We start from the raw sequence: 26,694 nt of genomic DNA, 5'->3' as shown, positions 1-26,694 counted from the left end.
TTAAAAACTTTTTGGACATATTGAATGAATGACACAGGCTAATCATTTATTACTCAGACTGTATAAAGAGTCCGTGGGGTTTTGTTAGTAAAATCAGTTATTATTATTGTCTTGAATAATAACCACGAAAACGGTTGAGTTGAACTATACGGTGATTGATATCATACTTAACAAAAATAACTCATAGCACAAGCCACATTAGCCTATACTTAACGTGTTAGAAACAAATATCATTTTGTTTAAATCAATACAAGCTTTCGATCCTTTTGTAACCGCAGCATATTCAAATTTGGGCACTTTGAACTCAATCTGGAGTTTTGAATGAGTTTGATACGCTGAGTATGTGTGTGAAATTAATTACGTGTTGTTCGTTAAAACATTCTTACAGTTCTCTATTAAAATACTATCGACTTTGGGCGTGTACGGGCGATCCCCGGAGTGGAAGTTACGTAACCATTTTTAGAAATTATTAATTTCGAGTAAATAGGTATCTCTTTGATTTGACTTTTTTAAAGCGAAAGTTCATTATATTTAAGTTGTATGCTTTCTCAATTTTACTGGTGCAATAACCCATTGATAACATGACTATTTGAATCTAGTGGAAAATGTAACAAATATCTAAGAATAAAATTGTGCAGTTTTTATATCAAACGTAATGAGAATTACTAAATGAACTTGAATTGTAAAGCATAAAATAACCGCCAACGGTAGGCTATATTTAGACTATATGTGGATGTACGGTGGAGTTCGATCAGCGAACTGACTATTCTATTTCTTGTTGCTACGGACGCGTTGGTAGCTTGCATCCATCGATTTTGTCGTCGCGCGCTTCTCCTTTGTCGTGACGTCGTAGCTGCGTGGTGGGGAGCGCCACGCCCTACTACTCCCCGAGATGAAAACATCAGCCGTGCACTTTGGATTGAAATAAATTCTGATACTTAAATTCGTGTCTAGTTAATGTCAAACATCTCAGAGCAAATTTACATTCGGTCAAAAGTTATTTACGATTATTAACTAGGACTAAATAATATATATTATCTACAAATAGTTTGATACAATGTTTTATGATTTAGTAGTAGGCTATGTTCACATTTGAGCTTTCATCGCGCAACTGCTGCATTTTACTTGCTACCTCATAAAGTGATGTAAGCTTATAATGATCAATTTCGTTTAATCTTAAATGTGATGTATAGAACATGCAGCTATACCGAAAGAAAATCAAAACCATTAACGTTAGGCCATTTATCACATAAAAAGTAATTTCAAAAATACAAATCAACAAATTGACAAGTAATAATATCTTTTACTTAATAAACAAATTAATTTAAGTACAATGGACAAAATGACCCAAACTCATGATTGATTGCGAATGGCTACCGATGAGTGTATCATCATCGCTATATCATTCATCGGAAGTATTGGAGTTCATGCGATCATTGCGTTGCGTGGTTCAATCAATAATTGACGGATCTTAATCTTCAGGATACTAAATCAAAGCGCTGAAGCTAAAATATCAAAGGCCGTAATGTTTATTTTTGGCGATGGAAAGATTGTGAAGGAAACAGGATTTTTCCGGACATTTAGGTACCATCGATCGGTGAAACAAAAAATCAGTAACACTACGTTTCGAGATCTGCAATCTGATCTCTTCTTCAGGTAAATAACTAACCTAGGCTTAATACATAATTACAAACTATAAATTCTTCAAGCTCCACTCCAATAACATACAAAACGAGCTGTCAAAAGTATTATGTAAAACAAACGTTAATATTCATTTAAACTATTAACATTTTCAAAGTTGTCTAACCAAACCTTTCTGCTTGATACTTTCTCCACCTACTTTAGTCCATTTGTAATTATACCAATTCTTGTTCTTTATACCAGTTTCATTGACGCATTTCATTCAATTGTTTTTTTATACTTTGTATTAATTTCACCTTATTGTTTTAATATGACCAAATTCAAAGCAAATAAGTCAACTTTTATATTTTATATAAATTGAAATTACAAAAATGAAATCAACATCGACAAGGCGAAACTAGTCTTAATTGCTTAACGTTTTAATTTATGTAATTTTTTTTTTAAATCGATAAAATATGAAAATAATAATATGAAATTTAATATGTTTATATATTAGGCTTAATGGACTGCATATTTTTAACCTCTTCCTGATCAATTGGAAACTGTAACCAGAGTGCGTGAACAAAGGGTCCCCAGTCTACCAACCACCCTCGACGGATTGGCATAGAAGAAGTAAATCAAGATTGAATAGCTTCTTAAGATTTTATTATTAACCATTGAAACACATCTACTTATAGTATTGGTGTTTTCAATCAGTTTACTGAAACAGAAACTATAACGATGAAGTTTTAGGTGTGATGAAAGGATGATTCTGATAAAGATGCAGCTTTGGTTTGCAAAGCGCACCTTTTTATTAAGATATTACATTCTTTTCAGAGAATTTATTAAGTGTTCTTTATTGGAAATTCCAGGCTGTGACACGTTTTAAATAAATAGTATTAATTTCGAAATTTGAATTCAATGTCCATACAAATATTATACCTGGGGACATAGATTTTCATATGAAGACCAATCAATCATCTTTTGTACTTTTAAATTACATGTGTAGCAAAGGTCACATTAAGGCGTAAATTAAATTTATTTCAGAACTGATATACCCGAAAGATATTGCTATTAATTTCAAGTTATATACTGCGATTCGGAAATCCGTGATTGGTGATTCAGGAATCAAGAATGAAAGAAGTCACCGTAGTAAAAATCTATAAAAGAAGAAGCAGTTGATTACAAAGCCTCAGTGACATACACGTGTTCTAAATTTGGTTAGATCATAGATGATTGAAGAATCTGTTTACTTTCAAGATGTCATTACTGAAACAAAAGAATGTACCAAGCGTTCACCCAGAAATTTAATTACTGGTCTATAAAGCGATTGTAATTTATAATTCTTTTGAGTCACAAAACCAGAAGAGAGACGGTGATATTTTTGAAGAATAGGAAGTTGTGTCAGATGTAGCAGGTTGGTGTTAGAAAGTCATTTCCGTCAGAAAACCCTCGGATTAGTTGGATGTTTAGCAGACTTCATTTTGTTGTGTTAGAAGATCCTTCGGCACTACTTTGAGATGGTTTATTTAGTGCAGAGTACTTGGCTTGAGGTAGTAGACAACTCTGATCTAGAAATGCCATAAAATCTAAAAACAAAATTAAAGGATAGCAGGACTAAGAACATTTTCACCGTAGCCCCAAATCGTACTGACCTTTCTAAAACATACAATAGCATACAATTTATATTTGTCCCAAATGTTTACGATGATTCTATTACGCCTTGACTTAAGAGCTTCAGCTATTGTTGAACATCAAATATACGAAGGGACCAACATTTATTTTTTATTATAATAGGATAGTATGGAACCAATTAAATCAAAAGCGCAATTGAACGTTCTTAACAACGTTTCGAAGTCTTTGAAGAAGTACATGATCTCATCTAAAACTAAACCATTTATCACATCTGAAAAGGGATTTTCCTCCACATAGCCTAGATACAAAACGCATTCGTAGAATGATTAGGCTACCATGACCCGTAGGCCTACTATAAATAATAAACGGATTTTCACTACACCTTTTAAAATGAAGCCCATAGGCATATACATAGGTTACTGGAGATAATCAAAATAAGCGAACATCCCTTTATTGAAGGATCAAAGTGGAAAAGAGACACGACAAAATCTGAATTATGGCAAAGGAAAATACATTAAGTTACCAAAGGCCACTATCCTTACAGGATATCTTACTTATGAAATATCAATACGGGTAACAGCATCTTTTCGTCTTGGCGTTTAAGAGTTGAGTGCTCCTAATAAATTTGGGCCTGACATATTGGTTGGTCATGGGAACGAACGACGATTAGGGGCCTCCGATGCATGACTTTTATTACTTGAAACAATATAAATTCCAGAGCTACAGAGGCTGTGTGCAGGTCCAAGATAATTAACTTCTAATGTGTGTTAAGATGATCAATTGTGCATAATTTTGAAGGTCTTTCCGTCACCACTTTTCTCTTTTACTCCTATAGTTTCCCTTCTCTATTTATACTATACGTGTGTTAATATATAGTTTCTGGCACAAACCCTAATATATAAAACAATTCCAAATTTACTAAATAATACAGTACAATTATTCGAACTGATTCTCATTTAACACGAAACTGTCAACATCAATACACAGAATGTATCTTGGAAACCACAATGAAATTAATTTTTCAATATGTGTCGTCACGAAATTGTTGCCTTATTATGTTATAACGCTGAAGAAAGAAATGTGCCGATTTCTTATCTCAGAACTATATAAATGATTCATTATGACAAGAAATAATGCCTCGTAGCCATCCTTCTCTGGATAGACTCTGTTTCTACTTATATCAGCTGTTTTGTATATTCTTGCCACTGAGTTTGATCATCCACGTACAGTACTCAATTTTAATATTACTGTAGTGGTTATTGTAAATGAATATAAATGTTTCTTGCTTCGGAGTAAGGTAAATTTAGATGTGTTTCTTGACATTAATCACTTTAATTGAAAATTACGATACAACATCATTGTTAATTTACAATTATTGTACTTATAAGTCAGTGTTTAACCCTCCAACTGTTGTTCATCAAAATTTTGATAAACATAACCCATTGATGATTGTTGTTCGTCAAAATTTTGATAAACAAACATTCCCTTGCATAATCACTCATTACAGTATATTCCGGCAACGTATCGATTCGATTCATGTACCATTGGATTCGGGATAAAAAAGCCTAAGGAATACTATAGTTTTAAATATGCAATATAACATGTATTGAAGTAAAACTGTATTAGTAAAACTTTTATTAGCAAACTCTTACATATACACCCTATTTTCACAATTTATGCGCATCGCTGCTTTTTGTTATATAGTGTTATTATAGTTTCATAAATTTGTATAATGCTTATGTGTTTCTGAAACTAGAATAAATTTGACACAAAAATGGTAATCTCACTTTTGTAGTTTTCTTACTATAACTTGGTTTGCTAGGTATGGTCCCCCCAAATTAAAAAAAAAGAAAATGTAAATTTTGAATTTCATGTAAAAAAATTTTAGTAAACATTTTTTTAAGGCCAAATTTAAATACTAATATTATTATATGTTTAATTCTGAACACAAAAATATATACTTCTATATATATATATTACTTTTAATTTATATTTTTTAATAAATTTTTTAAAAAAAAAACCCTTGCACGAGGCTCGAAAACATGCCGCCACTACAGGAAAAAATGACCGCCAGTTGGAGGGTTAAAGCGGCTTGGATAAACACTACCGTTCAACAACATGTCAGTAAGGAATGTATACATCCTAATCATTCATATAAACATTGACAGTAAAAGAAATTGTTTCATCTGTTGTGGATCTTTCCAATACTCCTTTTTTCTTCGTTAAAATGATTTATTGTTTCATTGTAAAATTATATTTATGAACAGTACTAACCATAAAAAAACTATAAGAATCAATAATTTTTCTAAAATGTTCATTTCATAACAAGTTTGTTTCCATAATTTATTAAAATGTCATTGCATAGGACGAACAACTATATAGTTTCAATATTCGTCTTTTTTAGCTAGCGCGCGTTAAATTTGTAATAATACGTCAAGTTCTTTTATCATCCAATTTATGAAACGTATAACAACACAAATTACACCTAATGTTCTAACAATCTGCCACTAATACACATAATTGTCGACGATAATAACTGTGTAATATGTTCGCATCATACTAAAGGCCCGGGGTGATCATCAGAATAAGTTGCATGCTACACAAAGTGGTTAAACAATTTTCATCTTGATAAATCACAAACATCTGAGAAGAGGATATTAAAGTAGGCTACAAGGTATAAATTTCAAATCTAGATTCATGACTAAATATTAAATATCAAGAAACTTAAATTGCTCTTGGCTATGACTTTCTTCATTATGTTTATCAGTTATTTCTTACAGAAATTATGTTATTGTGACAGGATTACTTAAGAAAATTACATTTTAGGGTAATTTGGTATTATACGCATGCTACTCAGTTCCTATTTAGTACTTGTTGTTACGCTATATAAGTAGGTTTAGATAAAGTTATCATAAATATTTTACTAGAAGTACCAAAATTAAAATTAACTTTTACGCGCTCCCACGTGAGCTAGAACTTGGGTACTATCTCGAGGGATGTTTTTTCCGTCAGAGGTGCAAGTGGCGCCCTCATGGCCAGGGGCATTTCCCGATCGGTACTTTCCCGATCTCAGATCACGTACGAGATCATCCAACGTGATCTGATGTTGGAAAATTACCGACCGGAAATGACTCTGGCCATCAGTCTGCCACACTTCTGGCGAAAGAAAAAAAACATCTCGAGATAATACCTAAATTCAACCTCTGATCATGTGGGTGCTCGTAAAGGTTAAACTCTAACTTTTTCTATTTATAATAAGTACGTATATACTTCCCTACTTATATCGCGTAATAACAAGTAGTAAACAGGTAAGTACTGTATAATACCAAAGAACCCATTTTAGAAATTAAATATGAATGAAAGGCATGATATCCTATTAAAATGTGTTTTTCTTTATATCTACAGCCGTTTTCCGAATGCTTAGTTTCAAGATTGCCCCTAACTACTTCAAACGGCTACAATTTCTTGTGGTGGTAAAACCTTCTCTCTTCAGGTCCAAACTGGCAGTCATCTTGATTTCAGGTGCGTAAGAACAATGTAAACCTCAAACACTGATACACTCTTGTTTTAGATAGAATCGATACGAAACCGAACTTTACTATTTTATTGGCTATTAAACAATAAAATGTCAAACTTTGTCGTACTTTATCGTCAACATATTCATTAAGTATAAACTTCACACGAAACACTAAAATTCTTTTGGATGCTTATTAGTTACGTCTTTAAAATGAGTCACTCCCCCTAATCTTTAACCAAAATTAAGGACCTAAAAGGGTTTGATGTTTGATATAGATCTTATGGGATAAAAATCAAGGTATCTGATCTATAGACGGCACTTAGATTAAAGAAAACAGTCGAAACGAAACTCGATTGGAAAACCGCTACAATACGACTTCAGCACATTCTAATCTGATTCTCAGGTAATCCATTTTTCTGTCCAAAATTGGTCTTGTTCACTACAATCATGTGTTTCTTCATGGCAATCTTTGAGTTTGAGTAAGAAATGGAAAAAGTATATTTATTTCAATAGAAAACGTTTTAAAATTTAAAGTTTAAGTTTAAAATTCTATTAAACTCGTTTAAAAAAAGCACTGGTAGCTTTTGAGTACTGAACAAAAATTAATATAAAAAATCACACACTTTTTACAGATGATTATACAGACAGAATACGTATTGAAGATGTAGATACGAAATGGTAACTTAACGCGGATAAATGTTACAAAAAATTAACTGCTAGTGGTACTAGTAGTTGAAAATTGGGTGCACGATAACTTATCACCTAATCTTAGACAAGAAGTACAAGTATTACATTTGACGCTCGTACACATATATGACACTAGAAAATAGTTGTCTCAAAAAACCAAAGTAGGATTTACATATTCACGAAAGACCAACAGTTCAGTTAAAATCCTATCAAGTTGGCATTGAACGGAATCTTCCGTTGTAGCGCGCCCCTTTCCCTGTGGCAGAGACAAGGACAGAGTGAGAGTTGGCAGTTTAGTTGGAGAAAGACAGAGAATCCTCTTGGCGCATGCGCATTGAGCTCTACGTACATTCCTCTCCCGGTCTGTCTCGATGCAACATAACCTCAAAACTTTTAGTCTATGTGTTAAGGCGGGATTTAAGTACTACATAAACATTATACTTACCGAAAACATGCCAGTTCGGCGATAGTGTACTCTGACGTTCTAATTAATAATTACTGTAACACTTAACCACAAAAAGAATCGTAACTGTTACTAAAATAAGTACTCGACAACGAAACCTTCAAACTGACCTTAAACAAAGTACCACACAAACAGAGAGAAATGGAGAGGGGAAGAACCGGAAGTAGCCGAACGCTTCCGAAGTAACGCTTAAAGAAAATTTCCAATAAAATTTTATTTAAATTGAAATAAAAATTTCATAGACAGTAAAAAGGTTTTCAATATTAAACTTAATATTTTTATTTAACTTTTAAGAAAAAATATTTAATTAATGTTCTGTAGTTTTAAAATTTTTTACATATCGGAAGATTAAAATTGTGCTATAAGAAAAAAATTTAAAATTTAAAATTTTTTCTCAAACCAAATTTCGAATAAAACGTAAGTTTAAAATAGTAAAACACTGACCTACAATTTGTCTATAAATAGAAATTGGTCCCTTTAAAATAATACAAACTTGAAAATTGGAAAAAAATAAAAAATTGATCGTAAATAATGGATACAATTTATCGCCGCCTATTGTTATCGATCGACTGCAAGACAAGGTAGGAGGCGGAGCGGTTGAACTGAACACTGAACTGAGTCACACACCGTCAGTCACGTGACAAGATGGCTGCTGCCTATTGTTGCAACGTCTGTAACAAGAAATTGATGTCAGGAAACGTTAATCAGCGTGTTATAGGCAAAGTTAGTTTTAAAAATTCGGAATTTGATACAAATATTTAAAATATCAAGGATTGCAAGGCTGTTCGTTACCGTTGAAGACGTTTATTCGTTTATGACCTTGTCCTACTTGTAATGCTATTGCAATTTAAATTATTAAAGGTCAACTCGATGCGAGGTACATAGGCTATATAAGACACTTCGGCGCAGAAGATATTGAGAGAAATGCGGATTGTTTGTTGATACAGGTTTCGGAAAAATCAAAGATTTACAAATGTATTATTGTTATGTATGATGTTGGAATACAACAATCGGGTGAAAAATATAGTAGTCCAGGAACAAAAAGCCAATTTGTACTTTAAATACATATAACTTGGTTTATTGTGACTATCTTCGTCACGTGTATGAAACTATTATTTATGTGTCTGACGAGTTTAAGTGGGTCAACGATCGATTTATTTCTTAATGGAATTACTCTATTGATTTCACGAAAAACTGAGTTCTCTGTTTATAGGCTACAGCGCAAATTAGCTACCGACTACTGAATTAGGCTATATAGCTGCTGTACATGTATTTTACGTAAGATTTTGGAAGATCTTGGAAATATGGATCTAGTATAAAAGAGATAAATATAACGTTAAATTGGGTTGAAGATTTTGTAATAATTCCTTTATCAAATAACAAATTAACAATTATCTTTTTTATATCTTATCTTTTCTCTATTTTATAAATAACAAAAGCAAATTAAATCTTGGGTAAAGTCATCTAAATATGTTACACCTAAATATGTCACCTAATATGTTACACAAGTTCTTTCTTTTTTATGGGTTTCTTCAAATTTTTGCTTTTCCCTCCTCCACCACTCTATAAGAAGCATATAAACATACATTTTGGATTTCCAATGTATTATATAGGCTATTAGCTCAGCTGAATTTATTTTTTTAAAAAATTTATTTTGTTTTCTTTAATAAACCTTATGTAAAAATCCGGTGCTATCTTCAATGGATTTTGTAGACCATAAAATTAACATATTAACGCATCTTAGTGGCGTCTTTGATTATGTATCACTTTATGAAAAGATATTAGTATCACTTTATGAAAAGATATTAGTATCGCTTTGTGAAAAGATATAAGTATCGCTTTGTGAAAAGATATTAGTATAACTTTATGAAAAGATATTAGATCCAATGCTAAAATCGGTTGCCACTTAAAACGTTGTGATTGTGTGAAATCTAGCGGCAATTGAAGGAAACTCGCCAGTTGTTACCCGCGGCCTTGAACACAATTTTCAAAACTACTTAGTAAAACCAGGCCTATATTTTTTAACGCAAGTAGACATACATCAGGTACCGGTAGATATTATTTAAGTGTTCATGGTTAAGTGTATCGGAGTTTAACCTGACTCTTATATCATGTTTTGCACGTTTAGAAGCATTTCTGTTCAAATTAATTCTATTTCTAACGTCCCAGCTGAGTCTGTACAGGTCTTGGAAACCTGCTTCGGCCAAAAAGCGTTTACTTCTAGTCTTCTTGTTATACTTCCGGTATAAGATATTTCCAGTGCCATAGTAGAGTTTGCCTGGTTGTCCCGACGAAGAAAAAAAAATACATACTCGTTCAGACGTAGTAGAGCTGAGAAACCTTCTTCGGTTAAAAGTCGTCTGCTTCCGGTCGTTTAAATTCACAGTGCTATATACGTTTGATGCTCTCGGAAATCTACTCCCGGCGCTTGTACTATGCTTTCGGTATAAATATTTCTAGTGTCATATTATATAGTTTAGTAGTTTGCCTCGTTGTCCCAATGAAGTATACTTCCATACGTAGGGCTGAGAAGCCTATTGCGGCCTAGAGGGAAATCCTACCTACTTCCGGTATGGGAGACCAATCCTTATTAAATCTGATTGTAGGACTGTAGGTCCACGCCTAGTTTGACGAGGGTGGCTGACGTCACTTTTCTGCAGGGTAGGACAGTTAGTCCACGCCGACACCTGTGGACTAACTGTCCTTCTTTTCAAAACTGACCTGGCCCTGCATTAGTTTTTCTATCTGCACTTATTCTTTATTCTGGTCAGTGATGCTTCCACTACATTCGCACAGCGTACTACTAAAGCAGTAAATATTAACAACAGTTTACTCAAGCTATCACGTATGAAGTGGATTACTAATAGGGATTATATCTTAACGAATTCCTTATAGCATTATATTACTCTCTGATTAATTTGGCATTGTCCTAATGAATTATAAACATCTACAGTAAGTTTGTATTAGTTATTCCTTATATTGGACCATCGTTTGTATAATACTGTATATACCAATAGACACGTTACTCGTAGTACACGTTAATTGAAATGGATGGCTTGTTTTATTAACATTGTTAATAGTTAAAATAACAATTTAGTTCATATATAATATATAATTTTTAAAGTTGTACCAAATTAAGTTAAATAGATACGAAGACAAAATATGTTATTACCTTAAATAGTGGCTCTTGGCATATAATCCAAACAGTAAACAAAACATCTTCCTACACAGACATACTAACTTACATAATAGTGATCTTATGCAGCTAACGATACGTTGTAAATATCACTCAAACAGGAATTCGATGAACGGCTAAAAAATGTGTCTAGTTTCATTCAAACTTCCAATTGCTATTCATCGCTATGTCCCGCTGCGAAAAAAATTTACGTTATTTCAAATAGTGATCCCGGAACGACAGGAGATAACATGTTTAATTACTAGCAGTTATAAGAACTTTGAACGCTCCAAATTCTTAAATTTATTCTTAAACCCTATTAGTTTTTATTCCCCTTTAAAATAAACCGTTAAACGTTAAAAGTTTTAAAATTTGGTGTTTAATTAATAAAAAAGCCCTAGTTAATATTGCTTTGTTTTCTCGAACAAGGTACATACAAACTTCTGAGAAGCCTACTTCTGTCAAAAGTCAAATAAACTATGCGTTTTATAACTATATAAAAGTTATATTAGTACATTCCTTTGATGTCTGCATACAGTACTCATCATGCATACTCAATATTTACTAAAGTGTACAGTTAAAAGTAGACTTGTAATAAAACTTTTAGTTTTCTTATCTAAATATTTGTCTTACTTGTGCTCAACAGTGGTCGCAAAAATGTTTAAATAAGAAGTGTTGTTATTATCAAGCTTACTCTATGCTTTCACGACTAAATGTAAGGTAATTTATGATTGTGCCACTATAAAACAATGTTTACACAGGACAATTGACTAAAGTTAACAGGCTCTTATACTATTATATAAATGTCTTGTTCTCTTTACCTGATATTCCTGTGCATTCTTGCGATATTTTAATCGTTGTTCTCCTAGTCGGAGCGAAAACATATCCAATAAAGCAAAGACCACTATAATCGTTACAGACATTCTTAAGTTAGAAATGGAGTAACTAACCTGACTTTATTTTATGTATATCATATTGTTTCATTCTTTTTACAGCTGTCTTATGTAGTGTACTGAAAACTATTTAGCAGATATAGAGTTTAGATCTCGAAACATCCATTCAAGTGCTGCAGTGTGAGTACGACGATCCCTTGTCAACCCCTCGTCAAAAGAAACCCGTGAGTCGGACAGTGGGTCCCAGGCCGGGACCGTGGACCCACTGTCCACCCCTTAAGAAGTAGGTAAGAAATGCTTCCGGCAGTTTTATGACGTGGACCTACAGTCCGTTTACCATTAAATCTATGCATAATTCCAAAAAAAACCGTCATTTATAAGGTTTTGCGTTATAAAGGTATTGTTTTCGTACTGTAGACTGAAAAAGAATGAATCGTTGAGGCTTGTTAATGTTCATTTCTTTATTCTTCCATAAGACACCGTTAAAATACCATATCACAATGTCAACCATACATGTCAAGGAGGCCCACCAGTTATGAAGATCCTTACGTGAAAAAATTGGTTGGTTTTATAATAGGGTTTAAGTAGTATTTACAATGCATTATACGTTTTTAATTCGTCACTGGTGCAATCTGGAGTAAAAGTTAGATATTAACTTTGTATTTACTATCTGCATTACACCACTGATCAAGAACTGTACAAGTAATATTTTATAAAATGTAAATATAAACAGATGTTTCAGCCTATTTGTCGAACTTATAAAAAATGCCAATAGCTGTTTAGTGTCAGTTAAATTTGGATCATAAAACATAAATACTGCAAATTTTTCAGAATTCCAAGATATTCCAGGTAGGCTACTTTTTCTTATCTTTCTCTTCTTATACATCTTCATTGGATTTCGACGAATATTTTACAAAAAGGATTAGCCAAATTGGTTCAGCCGTTCTCGAGATTAGCGCTTAGCAACACATTTTGCAATTAATTTTTATTTATAAGATGTTATATTGAGTAGGCTAAGCTGTGTGAATAATAATAAATATTAAATATTTTAAACTTTATTCATAAAAGTTAAGTAATTACTATGGGATTAAAATGGATTAGAACAAAAGAGTAATTACAATGGCGCTATCTATTCTGTAAAGAACAAAGGTAGCTTTACCGAACAAAATTCTGTCCCAAAATCTCCATATGGATGCAAAGTGAAAAGTAACATCCATTTAAGAGGACATATATATACTGAAACAATAAAGAGGATCCATTAGTTATTTAAATAATAACATAACTGTAGTTCAGTTGAAATTGCTAATTTCTCTTCATGAGATAAAAAAAAATTATTTTCAAACTTTAGAGATGGCGTCTTAAAGAACATATGAAATTTTAAGACAATAATTTAACAAAAAAATCATCTAGTATGGGGTATGTAGAGAGACTTATAGGCAACACTGATGACCTGTGTATTTGGTGTGTGGTTATGGGAATCGCAGATTACACACAATCCCTTCTGTTGTTTCGGTTTTTTGTCGGCTTATTGTAATTGTTTTCTGAGAGGGAAAAATAATGTCACAGCCCTTTAAGAAATTTTCCTAGATAAATACAACGAAAAAAATTTTTGGACCGTCTACGAGAATTATAGCCCTTTAAAATGGCAAGTTTGTAACCGCTTTGTAAGCGCAAAGTAAAACGGCAGTAGAATGATAAGAATGCGAGTAATTCTTTACTCTGTGTATATGTATTATGGCTTTAGGTGTTAACATACTTGATTTATGACCTAAGAAAACGTCATTTTTAAAATAAAATTGTATTTTTTTTAAGATTCTGTATTACTTGAGGGAATTTAAGGTTTTTGTGAATAAGAAGCACGTCACTCCGTAATGATGTGGCTAAAGAAATTCTGAAAAATTTCAAACAAAATTAACCAGACCGAATTCTGCTGATTGGAACAGGTTGGCAGGACTGCCTTTCTCGTGTTGCTGACGTTGCAGGTGTGCCCGCTGCTGTTCTTAGAAAACAATCTTTACCATAAAAAAAAGACAACACAACCTGATGTGGAATTCGTCAAGAGAAAAAAACTTGCAATCAACGTTGGTCGCCATATTTAAACTTTTCATATTATTTTTGGTGTCAAGTTACGGATACGAGCTAAGTGCAAAACCAAAAAGGCTCTGGAACATTTTATTCGTATTAACACATTTATTTGTGTTTCATTTCAAGTTTTGGTTTCTACAAAAGTAACTACAAACAAAAAGTGTCAGCAAACAACTTATTGTTGTTGTGTGCAAAGTTCACATTTTAATATCCACGCTATTTTAATTCCACTGGTTTGCTTTTTATTCCTTTCCATGTTAGCTAATAGAAAACATATTACAATATCAGAGGATTTTTACTAAATTGATGGTTAATAGAGGTTAATACACTTACTAGGCGGATCTAAGACGTTAAATTAATGTATCTTACTCGTATGGTTGGTTATTTCGTTATCTGTGTTTTATTTCACCTTACGTAATAAATATATTATTTTATGTTATATAATCTTTAAAATCATGTGAGTGCAGGGATTTGTCTAGAGTAACAAGTCGTTTATTTTATTGAAGTTTTGTTGTCCATTGATTACATTATTTCATTGTTAATTGATTGAAGTTTCTGTTTGTCTTAAGATGGTTTTAAGCACAAAGGTGTGAAATACTGATTTATTCTATGTAAATTGCAATTAAAATTTGTATGGCCCAAACGAAATTTAGTAATATTAATTGTTTCTTCTGTTATATTTTGAAAAACCAAAGGAGATAAAAAATCTCTTTGGTGGTCAATTTGCTTGTACCTTAGCTTTGAAGTTCTCGGTTGTGCGACTGTCAGTTCACGCCTATTTTTGACGGGAGTTGCTGACTCACATGTCTACAAAATGGGACATTGAGTCCACGCCAACACCAGTGGACTACCGATCCTACTTTCCGTAACTAACCTAGCAGTGTGTTACTGTTTTTCTATCTGAACAATGTTTCCAGTGCACTCGTACTGTGCATTGCTGAGGTTGTAAATATCAACAACCAATTAGTGAAATGAAATGTTGAATGAAATGCTAATTAAACATGATTACTTTTAAAATCAAACACCAAAAATAAGTATGTTACTGAGTAATAAAGTGTTATAGGTATACTATTAAGCCATTTTATGTACATCCACAATAATTGTGCGCTCTAATTGTAAGTTTTAAGTAGCAAGTTAGTATTAAGTTTTATGCGATTGGCCAAGTGCATAAAATTATTCTTACTAAAGTACGATTTCTTAAATTTTTATTTATAGTAAAGTAGGAGCCTCTGTTTTTGTTGCATTGTTCATTAAGTGTAATATAAAAAAGTGGAAAGTCAATGTTAAAAGTCGGTGATAAGACTTTATTTCAGCGCAAACTTACATTATACTATTCTCCCTAGCTCACCGGAAACTGAACGTTACAGTTTCCGGCTTCTATGTGTGGCGCCAATTTTAAATACTCTAATCCTGTATTGAACCTACCAACAACTAATTACTTGTGCAGATTTTTTGCAACAATATTAAATATTAGGATTGTGTTAAACAACTTTTAACTGTTCATGTTATGGTTTACAGTAACTAAGTGAATCCAACGTTTTACACGTTGAGCCCTAACAGTGAAGAGATGCATTTTTCTAAGCTAATGTAAAAACAGAAGTTGTTGATTTATTTATTAAACTTTTATTTTACTTATTAATGCATAGCTACTTAGTCTAATGATTTAATAATACGCAAAAGAAACTTCTCTCATATAAGTAGTTGGATAATACGATGTAAATTATTGTATTTACAATACATTAAAGGTTTTCATATCTTGATATTATTCATTATTTATTAAAAACCAATATTTTAGTAATATTATACTGGGTTATTTGAAAAATACGAAACAATTGTATAGCCATACAAAGTGTATGTATATTTTATAAAGTCAGTTTTTTATGGAATTACTCAACAATATACGTACAGGTACATAGTTTACCACTACACAAAATTGTTGAAAGTATAACAGTAGCATAATGTTATATCTTTGGTCAAACGTTCAGGAAATAAATTGGTGTCTTGATGTACCTATTTCAAATTAACATCGCCCTTAGGCATTCTTCTCGATTGTTACAAATTATCTACAAAAATCTGCGGTGCATTTAGGGTACTGAAGAAACACATAAACTATTTCAAAATATTAAAAAAAAAGTAAGTTAACACTTACAGTCATGTTTGAAAACTCGAACAAAAACAGTTTTTTGAAGTTTTAACTTTATTTTAAATTGCGTAACGTTCCTCCAGCCATAACATAGCTTGCTTTATTTTAGTATTTTTTCGCCAGTAGGGCCTAGATGTTTTAGTTAATGCACTGATAGTTTAAAACTGTTTTAGCTGTAACTGTATAATGTTGCGTGATTAGTAGGTATTATTGAGACCTAACTTAATGCAAGAAATTACAATTTATAATATAAGCATAGTTAAAATTATTGAAAAACGTCGTGAGAATTATTATAATTGCAAACAAATTGCAAGTATTATAAACATTTTCAAACGATAAAAAACATTGTACACTATTTTTATTGGAATTACGAGTAAGTTACTGCTTAATTTGTTCTTGCAGAATTAACGCCTGGTTCTACGCATAACGTAGCTATGGTGGGAAGGAATGATTCAATGCGAATGCTGAAACTTAAAGTCTCCAAACTGCTCTACAAACTTGAATTGAATTGCATCAGAGGCTTGCCCCTTCAGTGGCTCAGCTCAGCGCAATTCAACAGCAAGTCGCCGAACACAAATGGTCTCAAATAAACTCTCTGAACCGGTTTACCTGAGTTCTGGGGTCTCTCAGGGATCAATTCTCAGTCCGATTATTTTCCTCGTTTGTGTCAATGATAAAACTTCATCGCTATTACATAGGAGACTCGTACAGTACGCTGATGACACAACATTTTGTTTCAGGAACAAATAAAATCTATACTGGAACAACAAATTTGTATTGACATCAACAACTGTGTCCAGAATTTCAACAGCCTCAATCTCGATGTGAATTTCTTAACATCAAATTTCCTCACTTTCTCACTGCAATCAGGAAATCTAAACGGCGGACCGGCCTTATTAGATGACACTATTTTAGAAGAAGTTGATTGTTCCAAATTCCTCGGAATATTCTTGGATCGAAATGCTCACATTGACCATGTTTACTCCAAACTGTCCTAGGGCATTTTAAGGTTTTGAAGGGATAAGCTAAATACTCCCCTATTTAGGGTCTGATGACGGCGTATTACGGCTTAATTTACCTCAATATCACCTACGGTTCAGTGTTATGGGGAGCAAGCACAAACAGCCAGTTCTCTATAGCTTTTGAAATAAAAAAGCTGTTCGGATAATCACGCGATTTGAGTTCAGAGAGTCATTCAAGGAAGCCACAAAAGGTTGAAGGTTGACAACCCATTACATCAACGCTTCCTACCATAACTATCTCAAGCTGTTCATTGTCAGTTAAAATTTGGGTTGTGTTTCGTAAATTTAATTATTTTTTCCGAATTCTAAAATATTCCGGCATACTTCTAAAATACTACTCACCATAAAAACCTTCCTCGGTTTAATTATGGAGAACATTTTTCTTCACTTTTCTGCCCGTCCTCATGGGCCACTGGCCAGTGAAAGGATCTTATCAAACAGAATAAGGGAGAGAGCGATACAGTACAAGGTTGATGGTACTGATAAAAAGTGCAACGGTCACAGACAGGATCTGAACCTGCGCTATCTCTAACTCAGATGTCTGTGAAGTTGGCCCACCCACAATAGCCCACCCACTTAAAAATAGATTGGAATCGTTAGTTTATCGTTAGTTTTACGATTGTTTAGCCATTTTTAACGTTTGTTTTTGAACTCCATTTATTAGTTTTTGACGTTACAATATGGGTGGGCCAACTTCACAGTAGCCCACCCATATGTCAGTTTGGGGACAAAACTACATGCCAGTCGTTAGTTTTTCGTTAGTTTACGTTTGTTTAGCCATTTCCGACGTTTGTTTGGACCGATTTCTATTTTTTTTTAAATATTTGAATGTCTCGATTTCGCGGGTGGACCAACTTCACAGTAGCCCACCCATATGTCAGTTTGGGACAAATTACATGCCAGTTGTTTCGTTAGTTTACGTTAGTTTTTTTCATTCATACAGGCGTTTGTTTAGGTTGATTTATATTTTTTTATATTATTTGAAAATATCCAGATTATTTGCGCAACTTACAAACTACATGACAGTCGTTAGTTCGTAGTTTTTCGTTAGTTTTACGGCCGATTTGTTATATTGTAATGTTTATATTCATATTCAATTAGTAGTTATTGCAGTGTAGGACCTTTATTTTAAATTGGTTGTCACGTACACGAAAATATAGTAAATATGCTATAGAAATTGAAATCTTCGTGTTTTGTTTTTAAAAGATTGTTTGAAAAATATTACCTATTATACTATAAATAAATGCTTACGTTGTAATTAGATACATTTTATTTAATAAACGGGATTTACACGAATACATAATAAAGTTACTACTTAAAGGCTTTTTTCATTATCATATTTATTACGACAAAATTATTTGGTTACATTTTCATTGTGTAAATATTATTACTAAAAAACAATAAACTATATATCAATATTAATATTATAAATCTCTAATCATTCCTAAATTTATCAAATAGTAAAGAAGCTAACAAATAATACTTATTAATATTAAATTATGAAATAAGTAAATAAGTTTTATATATAATATATATATAATATATATATATATATATATATATATACAAATAAGAATTTATGCAAAAATGCTTCTTATAGAAAATATGTAAGTACCTAACGCTTAAAACTAAGTAGGAAAACTAAATACGATTTAAGAAACTTTAAGTGTTTTATATTTACAACGACAAAATTTAAATTCCTAGATTAAAATAAAAAAAAACTTAGTTACTTAGTAAGAGCAATATTGGCTATTCATTCATATTACAAGTCAAATACTATACATAATTACACATTATTACAATTATTATTTACAAACAGTAATAAATTTTTTAAAAATGGTGAAGAAATTGACAAATGAATTACTAATAAATTATGAAATACGCAAGTAGCGCTTTAAAGTAATGTAGAAATACTACAACTTGTTTCTCGCAAATCGCTTCTCTTAGGATATAAGAAGCTTTAAATGTTTGTTATTTTATACAAAAAAAATTTACATGCCTAAATAAAATAAAAAAAAAACACTGTATAAATTATATCACTTTTCAACACTAATATTAGTTATTTAATCATAATACAACTAAACTACGAGAGAAAAATTACAATATTAAAATTATTATACACCAAACAATACTAAATTTACAAAATAGTGCAGGAACTGACAAATAATATGTATTAGTAATAAATTGTGAAAAATGTAAATAAACGCCTAAAAGTTATCTAGATATACTATAATTTGTTTTCACGCAAAAGTGCATCTCATACGAGAAAGAAGCTTTAAGTGTTTTATATATATAACAGAAATATCAGTTATTCACTCATAATACTACCAAAACACAATATACAATTTAAGAGCATTAAAATGATTATTCAAAGGTACAACTAAAATTTTACAACATATTGAAAAACCCTGACAAATAACACAAATATAAATATTAAAGGCATGAAATATCTAATGAACGCTTAAAAGTTACATAGAAATATTAACATTATTTACCAACAAAAAAATGAGATAAGAAGCTTTACATTTTTTTTTATCCAAAACCTTACTAATCTTTCAAAACTTCCACTTTCATTAACAAACTTTAAAGAAAAACTATGGCCGGTTTTAATTTTTTACATATTTATGAGTTTAATTCGTTAATAATACCGAAAAGTGTTATCTACTTAACTTACATAATATCTATGGATCTGTACCTTCACGTGTAGTTGCATACATGATAATATGGGGAGATATTCTTTCTGATTCGTTTGCAAATTACAATTTCATTTGCAAGATCGTCCAATACTTCCCACCTGTTGTCCAGTCTGTGAGTGTACGCTACGTAGTGGCCAGGCCTGTGAGCTACAACTCCCATTATTGTGAATTTCTTTCCAAATAAAACTAATTGTGATGGGAATTCGTTTAAAGCGTAAGGTCTACAATTTCCTGACGACTCCACGAGCATGCCTACATCTTTGTTGCTGAGGAACTCCACGTCAACAATCAGAAAGGGGCTCATTGTGCAGGACACTGTGGCTTTTTCCTGAACATTGTCGACCACATACTTCTTTAATAAAATATTTCGTGTTTGCCAAACTGTTCACTAAAATCGTCGTTTACTGTACAAATATGAAGAGATACTAATACAGCTTTAGCTATGGCAGAAATTCCTTCATTAAAGATTACATTTGGAATTCGCCTCAACAACATTGATGATTGTCCTTTTACAAACGTAAATCTAACGAAAAACTAACGACTGGCATGTAGTTTGTCCCAAACTGACATATGGGTGGGCTACTGTGAAGTTGGCCCACCCGCGAAATTGAGACATTCAAATATTAAAAAAAAATAAAAAAATCGGTCCAAACAAACGTCGGAAATGGCTAAACAAACGTAAACTAACGAAAAACTAACGACTGGCATGTAGTTTGTCCCAAATTGACATATGGGTGGGCTACTGTGAAGTTGGCCCACCCGCGAAATCGAGACATTCAAATATTAAATAAAAATAGAAATCGGTCCAAACAAACGTCGGAAATGGCTAAACAAACAAACGTAAACTAACGAAAAACTAACGACTGGCATGTAGTTTGTCCCAAAATTGACATATGGGTGGGCTAGTGTGAAGTTGGCCCACCCGCGAAATCGAGACATTCAAATATTAAAAAAAAATAGAAATCGGTCCAAAAACAAACGTCGGAAATGGCTAAACAAACGTAAACTAACGAAAAACTAAACGACTGGCATGTAGTTTGTCCCAAACTGACATTTGGGTGGGCTACTGTGAAGTTGGCCCACCCATATTGTAACGTCAAAAACTAATAAATGGAGTTTCAAAACAAACGTTAAAAATGGCTAAACAATCGTAAACTAACGATTCCATCTATTTTTAAGTGGGTGGGCTATTGTGGGTGGGGCCAACTTCACAGACATCTAACTCAGACACAAAGTCCAAACCTCTTGGACCGCTCGACCAACGGCACTAAAAAAAAAGCCAAATCGGTCCAGCCGTCCCCGAGATTAGCGCTTAGCAACATATTTAGAGATTCATTTTTATTTATAAGATACCAAAAAGCTTAATTTACTCTAAATACAATACGGCAATAGAACAATTGGCTTCGTGTAACTATAATAACATTTTTTTCATATGACATGAGATTTAAGTTAGGCTACTATAAAAACGTGTTACAAAAATCGAGATAAGAATAAAAGTAGGGTCTTTTTCGTTTAAGGGCCAGCACAAAAGACCCTAGCTTGCCTATTCAAAACTCAGATCACGCGATGCTTGCCCGCTGCGCAGCGCTTTGCGCTGCTTGCTCTTTTAGACAAAAAATTAACTCGAGCTTGCAAAGTCCAAGCCCAAATCAACTCATCACGCTTTATTGAACAAGAAAAACTAAGTAGGTTTCATTACAGGCAAAAGATAAGCGGCGCGCGTTTATCACTGATAAGATAAGACGAGTTTATACTAGAAGTAGTACCTGGACTACTGCTCTACGAACTAATAACACAAACAAAAAACGATTAAATGCACTGTCAGTCAGGTATAGTATGTTTGTAAGGTGCTGGCCCTTAAACGAAAAAGACCCTAAAAGTATTTAGATTTATATTGTAACATACACTTATTTAATAGTAATCACTGTAATAAAAAACGTTTTATTAAAGTTCAACGGGTTTGCTGTTAAGATGGCTACAAATGTAATTTTTGTAAGGAAAATAAAAAGACACGTGCAGTTAAATTAGCTCAAATTATAAAATAGTTTTTAAAATTAAATGTTTGAAGCAGCCTTTGTTTACCACAAACTTTTGGCCATACCAAAAAATCTTTACTATCGTAAGGATCTAACTTATTTAAAATATAAGTTTAATTAAACTACTACATGTAATAAAAGAACCAATTATGTAAAATCCCCTTACATTTGAGAGTTTCCCTAAAAACGATAGGAGTACTTTGCTAGTTTATAAGATGAGGAACAACCACACGCTTCATATCCTCTTTATTTTGAATAGCCTTTTAAAGTGTTTCAGTAATGGGACATAATGTGTTTATTTTTCGTTCTTTCAGTCAAAATTTTGTTGATTTCTGTAAACTTTGTTGAAGCAAAAGTAATAAGTAACGGATTTCTTAAAAGTAAAACAATTACAGATGAAAATTTGACATTAAAAATAATGTAAACGTAAACAGCAGCTGTAAAATTGCAAATGAGGACTATTATTATTTTTATTAACAGCTGGTTAACCAGGAACGAAGTACCTTAACTAGCACTCCTATCGGTGTGGTACTCAACTAGCGCCCATAAAAGAAAAAGAAGAAATTAATTATGGCACCGGTCACCTGCGCGAGTTAACCGGGCCCGGCATTGTTGGTACAGTCATAGATAAATTAATAAGTACTTTGGTTTGTTTGTTTATCAATACATAGTATAAATTAAAGTCGCTTTTTGGTCCGTTTGTGCGTGGATATTTTATAAACTACTTAACGGATTTTTATACGGATTTCACGTTCGTCTTCGTTATGAACTAGGAAAGGTTCCTAGGTAGCCTATATTAAATAAATATTTTAATCGTAGAAAGTATAGAAAATATTTTTCAATGAGAAATTTTATATTTTTGAGCGCTTTCAATGTTAATGCTGACTAAACCTTACGACTTATAATAAAATAATGTACTGTAGAATCGTACATTATAACAAGTCTACAAACAAGTCGGCTTATACATGACCGGGTACATGAAATAATATGAACCTGATCGAATGCCTACTTACGTTTGAAAAATATTATAGGGAGCCATTATACTTCACCATAAGTGCTTTGAATAGGTTTGACTATGATTTTATAATTGCGTGCAAATCCGCGGGTAACAGCTAGTACTGTATAAAATTGTTGCCAATGTTGTGTTATAGAAGCCCAGATTACATTGAAATTTATCTGGAAGAAATCACAATTTTTGTAGCTATATATGTCAGCAATTTCGTCTACAATACCTACTAAAATATTAATGTCTGTATTTAATTATTGCCGTTACAAAATGCTCTGTTGAAAAACCATTATAATTCAGGAGCAGAGAACCAATATGCACTGTATAAGCACACAACCTAGAGGTTATTTTAAAAAATAAATAAACAAATTTCACTGAGAAAGAAATGGATATTCAGCCGTCCTAGTTTTGGTGGAGGTCGAATTGGATGGTTTTCAAAAGGGTAAAGTGCACGGCACGATAATGTTTTTTCAGCTATTATTTATAGCCTAACACACTTAAAAACACACCGTCATACGTGTAAATAACGTAAATAAATGCTAAATCAGTGTCAGTTGATCATATGCAACCCTTCCGGCTGCGACTTTCGATCTCTTTATTTAGTTGTTCCACCGTGATATAATTATTAGGCTAATTATTAAATTTATGGTCATGGTCACTTTTAATTTGTCAAATTAGGATAAGTATATTGTGAGAAAAATTGACATTTCCGGTTTTTAACCCTTTCGATACACTACCAATTAGATCTCTGCCAGAAATAGCGTTACTGAAGATCAAGTTCTTAGGAAAACGTCGTCTATCGATTTCAAGACAAACTAGGCTCTTGGCTCCTGTAGACTGTGCAGAAGTTACAGAAGTAACTCTCAAGAATTGAAATAAACTTAATTCATACCTAACACGTCACATGTGTAGTTCTAACAGACAAGGACGTAGCCAGGAAAAATCTTGGGGGTAGGGGAGGGGTCCAGACAACTGGTATTTTTTCCGAAGTGGAGAGAGAGCAGGGCCCCATTTTGTTCATTTAAAAGTTCTTGGCCGGGTCTTTGTTCAGAACGATCTTTCAGCAGTACATGTCAGTAATACTGAATTATTTAAATAATAATAATCGCTTACTAAAAAAGTAATTTAAAAAATTTGAAAATTTGGGGGGAGTCCGGACCCCTTGGCCCTCTCGCTGGCTACGTCCTTGCTCAGATTAAGAAAATAGTTAATTATACTAGGCCAATTGTTTTATTCCGTTATATTATTATGTACGACCTATAAATATAAAATTAAATTGATTTTATCTGCCTACAGTGACATAAGTATATTTCATAACACAATACCATGTATATCATGAGATAAATTATACTAACAAATAATAAATTACAATTTCAACCTACATACAATTTCAAACGTAAAAGAACTATAAAACATTTACTAACATTAGCTAATTTTTACACTGACAATTATTCCTATTTGTAATAAGATAACAAACCAACAGGTTTGTTATACTGTTATACTGTGTATACTGTTTGTCGAAATTCGTATTTTTTAATTATGCCATTGCACATTTTATTACAAATTTACGAATTATACATACCTTAAACAGTAATGTAGAAAGAAAAGTCATTGATCATTTTCTCTCACAGCCTACACCACAAGTTGAAATCTCGTAACAGTCTTTCAAGTACTGTAGCATGAGGACCCTTGTCAACCCTTCGTCAAAAGAACCTCGTGAGTCCGACAGTGGGTTCCAGGCCGTGACTATGAACCCAGGTTCCACCCCTTGAGAAGTAGGTAATAAAACCTCGACAGTTTTACGGCGCGGCAAGAACCTACGGCCTACGTTTCCCGTGGTTCTCTTGTATTTTATTGATTGAATTTTAGAAGGTTTTTTGTAATTCTTAAAATCTTGGGTACTTTTGAATCGTCCATTATAGCTAATTTTTACGCCTTCTTAGGCTTAACAACCAACCTAAGCCCACAGAAGCTAGTTTTACCAACTGAACGCCCACAGAGTTAGAGGATAAGTGTCTTTCCTTCCACGGCCTGAAAGCCATTCATTGAACTGCAGCCCAATTAAATGTCGTAACTAACGAAACAATTAATACACCTCAGATTGCACATAATATTAATTGAGCATCACCTTATGGTGATGTGCCTATAATATTAAATTAAATATAGGCTTACGTAAACTGAGGTATATAAATTGGACATATTATACAATATAGAAGTATTTTCAAACCTTTATTTTGACTACCAAATTCACCATTCTATATATATTTAATTTACTATTAATAAATAGTCATTGTTAGCGGCATTATTTCTACAATATATTCCTAGAATTGTACGTAACAACCGTCTTATCTTGAATGACATCGTATCAAACTCCAAATTACCACCTGCTCCTAATGTGGAAGTCAGTCATTTACTTCTTAAACAGCAGTATTTACTTAAAAATTGAATATGATTGGTATGTAATTAGAAGAATCTTCAAAATTCCAAAACCATACAACTAAACAACGCTACAAAAATAGGCTAATAGCAATTTAACATGTGATACAAAAAAGCTATCAAATTTAATGTCAAAGTTTATTGGCCCTTCACCTAACAATCTATATATATAAAAAAAATGAATGTTTGTATGTTTGTCCTTTATGGAATCGTGAACTATTGGACCGATCATGATGAAAATTTGTACGTATATGTATTTTTCCACGGAGAAGGTTTATAAGCTATGCCCATCCCTTTCCCGATTCAGGATTCCGCCCCACTGGTTACAGAAATACCCATAAGAAATGCATTACAGCAAACATATGTTAACGTCTTTTCAAATTTTTAATCAGCTATTCTTTGTAAACATATATTACACTTATAGTTTTAAAGCATAGAGTAAGCTTAAGAGAAACGACAAATTTTTGTTTAAACTGTTTTTGCAATCACTGTTAAACATAGACTTTACTATCCAGATAATACAATTCAAATTTGACGTAAAAATTCACCTTTAACTGCAATATTTATTTAATATAAACCATGCTCATGCTTGATCAGAAGAGTAATGCAGATATCATAATTACTATCTTACGTTGGCTACAAATATAAAGAATGTTATAAAATCAACCTTAGTTGTTTTTTTTGACAGAAGTATGGTTCTCAAAACTCCGTGTGTACATATTCTCTCGATCGAGACAACAAAGCAAGCTCAATCGTGGCATCGGAGATATAACTAATTTAATCTAAAATTTATTATAGTAAAAAAAAAAAATTACTAAGTAATATAAGGACTTCGGTTCTTAAGATTTGCGTGCGAAGCCGTGGGTAACAGCTAGATAGAGGCAGGAATATGGTACATACCTTCATAATACGCCCAAGAGGCTCACGATGGAACGACTATCAATTATCTCAGCAATGTTTAGAATGTGATAGAAAAAGAATAAGTGAATATAGTGTACTGTTTTCAACGGGAAATTGCGTGCGAAGCCGCGGGCAACTTTTGCAAAAAATTATTGAAATGCGCAGCAAAGCGCGCCGGGCCCGCTAGTCTTAAATAAGAATGAGAGGCCATCGTCGATGTTAAAGACAATGATGGAACAAAACTTTAGTAATCTTCTGAAAATTTACTCAAAGTGGAACTAATAAGTAGTATTAATAAAACTTCTGTGTTAAAAAGTCTACAACGAACTTATAAAATTGTAACCAATTCAAAATTGCCGTAAGAATTAAATTTTTGGTAG

General features: G+C 32.6%; 2 protein-coding genes across 2 annotated transcripts in view; one reads left to right on the top strand and one right to left on the bottom strand.

The window, feature by feature from the left end:
• The window catches only part of LOC124354249 (activating transcription factor 7-interacting protein 1), a 67,412-nt gene extending 59,351 nt beyond the window's left edge, over positions 1-8,061 (bottom strand). The window contains exon 1 of the mRNA XM_046804563.1: positions 7,905-8,061. The gene's annotated coding sequence lies outside the window, so the exon portion shown is untranslated. The remainder of the gene's footprint in view (positions 1-7,904) is intronic.
• A 4,759-nt stretch (positions 8,062-12,820) lies between these two features.
• LOC124354248 overlaps positions 12,821-26,694 on the top strand; it is a 44,085-nt gene continuing 30,211 nt past the window's right edge. Inside the window, exon 1 of the mRNA XM_046804561.1 lies at positions 12,821-12,839. The gene's annotated coding sequence lies outside the window, so the exon portion shown is untranslated. The remainder of the gene's footprint in view (positions 12,840-26,694) is intronic.

This window comes from Homalodisca vitripennis, chromosome 2 (assembly GCF_021130785.1).
Source record: "Homalodisca vitripennis isolate AUS2020 chromosome 2, UT_GWSS_2.1, whole genome shotgun sequence".
Classification (NCBI taxonomy): domain Eukaryota; kingdom Metazoa; phylum Arthropoda; class Insecta; order Hemiptera; family Cicadellidae; genus Homalodisca; species Homalodisca vitripennis.
The sequence above is the reverse complement of the archived record's forward strand: the minus strand, read 5'-3'. Positions and strand labels throughout refer to the sequence as shown.